The sequence below is a fragment of the Corapipo altera genome, unplaced genomic scaffold (assembly GCF_003945725.1).
Source record: "Corapipo altera isolate COAL_440 unplaced genomic scaffold, ASM394572v1 23b, whole genome shotgun sequence".
Classification (NCBI taxonomy): domain Eukaryota; kingdom Metazoa; phylum Chordata; class Aves; order Passeriformes; family Pipridae; genus Corapipo; species Corapipo altera.
The window spans coordinates 13406849-13413109 of record NW_020884885.1 but is presented as its reverse complement, the minus strand read 5'-3'; the positions used below and the strand labels follow the sequence as shown (position 1 = coordinate 13413109).

Here is a 6261-nt window from a genome sequence, read left to right as displayed (position 1 = left end):
CCTAAGAATTATCAAAAATCGCTATGTAGCGCTTCATTTCTCGTTTTACCAATGAAGAGTTAAATAAGAAATTAATTTTCGCTGTTTCTGTTAACCTTTTATTTTCTATGATAGAGTTCTACTTTTCAAAAGTCAAAATCAATACATTTTGAACCTTGGACTTAGTAGAAGGTTGGCTTGTTTCTTTCTTTCTGTTTGCTTACAGAAAGTATTTGTTTTGGGGCTCAGTGTACCTGGTATCATACTTTAAAGCACAAAAAATTTTAACAGGATAATACATGTAACAAGAGTACATTTTTCACCTTTTTCTACAAGCTTAAACAGGTCAGTTGAAGACTTTTTCATACTTCTCATGGCTCATACTTTCTTTGCCATCCTAAAGTTACAGGATTATCACTTGAGCTTGTAAAGGATACAGAATACAACACTCCACAGTATTTCTCAGGATAACTTCCTTATTTAGCTCTTGTGTCAGACTGAGTGCAGTCGAAGCACATTTGCTTAATTGAGATCAAATACCTACTATTAGATGGGTGAAAAAATGAATTCTCTAATCTAGACTGCAAAAAAGAATGATATTTGACAAATTTGACCCAGGAAAAGATCTTAACAGGTTTGGGTGTCATTAAAGAATGTCTATTTTTATATATATATGTATATATATATATATACACATGTATATATATATTTAAATGTGAATCTGATTCGTTAACTAGGAAAAAATATATGTACATTTACATATTAATTTAGGAAGTTATGATGGGCCAGGTAAACCACTTAGGAAAGTGATGTCATGCTAACACTTACTGTAACTTTTCCTCAAGAAGGTAAATAAGACAAAATTTTCTTAGCTGTATGGTAGTTCTTGCAAAGTTTATTTCAGTTTCTGTAAACACTAAAAATATCCCTTCCAGTGAATATTCATATTATTCATTCAAAATTATCTAGGGTGCTCATAACCTTGTGTATCTTCTCACTCAGGTATTCCCACACTGAGCCTACTAAAAGCAGTGACTCATTATAAATAGACACAGTCTGCGTGATGGTATAACCATTGTTGCTGCCATTCATGATCAGCTATGAGTCCCAGCGTCTTAAAACGAACAGAAGAATGATGCAATAATAATAGAATTAATTTTTGTTACTTGACCCACACCTGAGACTAGATACAACTCTTGTGCACAACAATACTTAACGTACCCAGAGACGCAGAGTAAGTCTGAAAATATTCCTGTATGAATAAGTATCCTTCCCAGGAAAAAACAAGCCTTAGCAGGAATGGAAATTACTTTCTTTCCTATCTACTATGATGATTTATAGTGTGGCAGAGTAGTAGACAGAAGACTCCTGGTCAGGTGTGAGAAATATGACACTAATCATATGGATGATTATGACTAGATTTATTGCTGATACAGTATCTAAATATTGCCAATACAGTCTATAGTATAAGCAGGTCTACAGGGTTATAGTATAAGCGGGTTTGGGTAGAAAGGTACAGGTTTATGGTTTTTGGCCCTGCAGAATGCACAATTGCAAAGTAACAAAGCAACAAAGGCTTCCACTACAAAGTATCACCAAATAACATATTAAGAAGGAGAATATATGTCAGCAGCTGTTCTTCTGATTACAGTTCTCAGTATCTCGGTATCTTTCTGCACCTTAGACTACATGACCCTATTGACTTCTTCAACTGAGAATAAATGCAGTAACAGAACATTTTACTGAGCTCTGCCTTGCCACATGTTTTTCCTTCCATCAAAAAGGCACTTTATGCATACAGAAAAAACTAAAATAATATGTGAAATTTCAAATACTATATACTGCTTATGTAATTTGTATTCTTTGGGGAGATTTATACCATACTTCTGAAAGTTTAAATGCTGTCTATTATTATCTCAGCCAAAACAAACCCAGTGTTTTTATGCATAAATACAATCCCATGGATTTTACTTTATCTGCACATATCAAATTATTTTCTTCTCCCATCATCCTACCTATGCTTTGTGCAAGTGATCTGCTTTTATACTCTCTCCATCAAGGTTCAACTTACCCACGTATTATTAATCAGAAAAAGTGTAAGGCAATCAAATTAGGTCCAGCATGCTCTTGCTGTCAAAAAATCAACCAGCTGTGATGGATTAATGGAAGAATGCATCTGATTTTGTGGTGCAAGTTCTTCCCTCAAAAAATTTTAAGACGTTTAACATGTTTCTGTCAGTAAATCTTCTCAGCTGACAATCTTTATGAAACAGCCATCTGTTTTCAGGGATTATAAATACTTTATCAAAATATTTTTGACATGTTTCTCTTGAAAGATGATATCTTCTTTTCAATAAGTTAATGTCTTAGAGATAACTGCAATAGCTAAGTATGCAGTCAGAAAATAAACTTTAAGATTTATCTCATTCACTGGCCATAATGGGAATGACATAACCCATAACCTCAGCACATTTTTTATTGTCATAAATTACATGAAAATAACATCAATACTTTCAAGGTTGCTGTTATTTTATTAAGATTAACATCATGCTAAATCAAAAATAAGTAGAATTTAAAATGGTTAATTAGAGGTTGCATCTTCCCTCTTATCCCACCTTCTGATTTATCACCTATTTGTCTATTTCTTGTCTCGGCATTTTTCTGTCATTTCAAGAAGAATTAGAATTCAGATATTTTAGGCATCCATCTTATAGATGTGGGAGTAGTTCAGAGTCTGTGAAGACTTTCATTTTGCTGTCCTGCAGTTATTCACACCAATCAAATAATTTTTATTTATTTCATATTTTTCTACAGTCACCAGAAGCATTATCTAGAACAGGACCCATTTTGCTAGACACAAAATAAACAAAAATTCTTGACTATAGATGTTTATAGACTCAGAGTGAAGACAGAACATGTAAATGGTAAGTAGCAATAGGGCCTAAGAAAAGTGGATGAGGAATAAGAATGATTTTGCTCTAAACTATCCCATATGCAGTTTGAATTTGTTAGCAGATTGGGAGAAGTAATATCAGGATGCCATCCATCCACTGTAAGGTGGGTATTTTTTGCAGGAAAAATTTTGAAGGTAAGGTTAGTCATCAATTTTTTTTTTTAAAGCAAGTCTTAGGTCAACTTTCTTGAAAGGCTTTACTTGTTTCCAGCTTCTTTGTAACATAGTGACTTTGATTTTTTTCCTTCTGTATAATATATATCTCAAAACACGCACATAATTAGGAAAAAAACTTTTTCAACTGTGACTAGAAGGCATATAAAAATAGTGTTATCAAAGACTGGAGAACTACTCCATAATACCTTGTAGTTTTCACTAAGTTATTTCTAACTGACCACTACTACTTAATTTGTTTGATTTTCTTTTTATCTTTTCCTATTAACCCTTTCAGTATGGAATACTGAAGTCTTTCATGCTGCTTACCTCTTGCATGCATTTATTGTTTCAGATATAACAATAAAAATGTTTTGTATCTAACAATAAAATAGTATCTGAAACTGAGACTATCTAATTTTATTCCTAATTTTCCAAATCTAAAGAATAATTTTTTCTATTATTATCCACTCAGTAAATACTATCATTGTCTTTTAGAGAGGTTGTATAGTAAACACACATATTTATTGAAAGAATAAAAACTCCATTCCATTACTGACTTTAGTAACTTCTGTCTTTTGTTGATATGACCCAATCCTGCGAATAAGATAACAATGTGCCTGGTATCACTAACATGAATAAGGTTTTGTGCATGCAGAAATACTTGTAAGATTAGGATCTATAAGTTAAGATTTTAAAAATAATGTGTTTGGAGCACATTATTTTGGAGCACTTCAGAGGACTAACTTTATTTCTGTGTGTATGGCACCAGTGGCCTACCAGGAATCTTGATGCCACTATGGGATTTCAGTAATTTCTGACCTACAGCTGATGGGCAGAAATGCGAACTACCTGTAGTTAATCCTCAGAAGCACCAAGCCTTACATTTTATTAATCCTTATTCTCAGGTTAAGAGAGGTGCTCGGGGAGGGGAGGAGAAATGTCTTGCATCTCTTTGCAGAGATCGGTATTACTGTATATTGAAAACAACTGTACAACATGTGGCTCTGCTGGTGAAAAAGATATGAAGAACAAAAGTACCTAATATTTCCTCTTTAAACTGTAATAAAATTACAGATAAGAATAAACTATTGAAAAAGAGTTTGGAAATGTACTACATTTCTGAAAGGAAGACCTATATTATAAAACTGAAAGTATAAATTTGGCTTTATGAATTTATTACATTGAATGAGGCCATGATTTGTTCTCTTTTTTAGTACTCTAAATAGCAATACATTCTGCCTAAAAACAAATCCTGTTTCACTCTGGTTGTACAACACCACTGCACTGAGTGATGGGAAAGTGTCACACAGCATTCCCTGGGTCTAACCCTTTGGTTGTTCTCTGTAGTGTTCTCTCTAAGTCTTTAGTGCTGTGAAAGTCATATATCCTATATATTTCTAAACATTTTTATAATGGGATAGAAGAACAACTAAACTTTTGAGTCCATTGAATTAGGCATTGCTTATGAGATTCAGTTTCTAATTGAACATCATGTTCTTTATCCCATAAGCAGCGTTCCAGAGAGATGGATATTTGCCAGTGCTTCTTATACATACCTAGGCTTGAACTCTTTGTATCCCTGGGTTATCTCAGTTATTTCTGAAGCTGAGACAGTGTCCCTGTCACACATTGTTTCCTAAAATTTTTAGCTTAGATCTGAAAAATGTTGGCACATTGCTTAGTGCATTCCAAAATATCTGTGATTAAAATGTAGTAAAAAATTTTTTGGAGAAACTTGTGCATAGGAAACAGCAAAGAAGTGCATTTTAAATTGCAATATTTTTCTTGAAGTCTTTGCACATGAATTGAATAAGTAGTTTGGCACCAGTACCAGACAAAGTTTAATATGAGGAGAAGAGGGCTTTTTTCATATGGGGAGAAGAGGGTTAGAAGCAAATTTGTCCCTCTTTTGTTTCAATTCCACTGATGACTGGCTCTTGTTACAGAAAAACAAGAGGAACTTCAGGGAGAAAAAGATATAACACAGGGAATTATTGTAAGGTTACAGCATAAATCCATCATATTTGAGCTCTGGCCACTGTGAAGCTCTATTATATCACTCATAAGAAAATGGCTGCAAATTTTTGAAACAAATATGCTTGTACCAAGACGTATAATTAATTTTGAACTGTGTCTGCACTCTGTGCCTATGTCTACTTCGAAAACCAGACAAACCTTAGCAAGAATGCAAGTTGCCTGGTAACAGGCAAAGGATGAAAGGCAATGGAGACCAGAGAGAACTACAGGTATTTCATTTTCTTCCATGTAGTTGACATCACATAAATTTGAATTAGATCCTCAGAGTTTAAACTAACTCTTGCTATTTGTATTAAAATTGAAACTCAAAAAAAAGGAGTTTGGGAAGACTTTGGAATTGCACATAGATCCCTTTACATGACAAATGAGAAACCAAGTAATTGGTAAAAGGTTTAATATTATCGAATTCAACTTCAATTCCTATGTTTTGTTAGTCTGACTTTTGTACTGTGATGTTCAGGCATTATTCTAAATGTAGAACTTTTAACAAAATATTTCTTATCTTATCCTTGATAACTGACAGGAAATTAATGTCCAGAACCATCAACAAAGCATAAACTATCTTATGAGGAATATAAATATTATCATGAGTGAAACATGACAGAATAAGAAATAGAATTTAGTGCCTGAAACACAGAAATGGAGATTTATATGACAGAACTAAAAAGGAATATCTTGTGCAGCCCCGTCAGGGATTGTATTTATTCTTTATACTTTATCGTACTGGAATTTGGCAGGCCAGACTTTATAGAGTAAGGGATTTCTATGTCCTAACAAAACCCTTTCTACTCTGACATCGTACAGTTGTCTTCAGTGGAGTCTCAAATAGCTCCTAAGTGCTCAAACATTTGGTGATGTTTTGAGAAGGTCTAAAATAACAAAAGAGTTTGTGACCTTTTACCAAAGAAGCACGAGATAAAAAATAATCTTTTGCCAACACTACTAATGGAAGAAAAAAAGGGCAATCTCTAGAGGATTATAAAACCCTCATCTAATCCTAATAGCTAAAAAGGATCTCTGAGGATTAGATTAAGTTCTATGTTTTTTCTTAACATTAGGTTGAAGAGAATAAAGAACTATACAACAAAATCTTTTGTTTGAAAATGCAACTCTTGTCCAAGATAGTTAATGCAAAA

The 6261-nt window shown here is 33.3% G+C and overlaps 1 long non-coding RNA gene across 1 annotated transcript in view; it reads left to right on the top strand.

Annotated features, from left to right (window-relative positions):
• Positions 1-233: 233 nt before the first annotated feature.
• The window catches only part of LOC113946682, a 52544-nt gene continuing 46516 nt past the window's right edge, over positions 234-6261 (top strand). Inside the window, exon 1 of the long non-coding RNA XR_003527512.1 lies at positions 234-324. This is a non-coding gene — a long non-coding RNA (uncharacterized LOC113946682). The remainder of the gene's footprint in view (positions 325-6261) is intronic.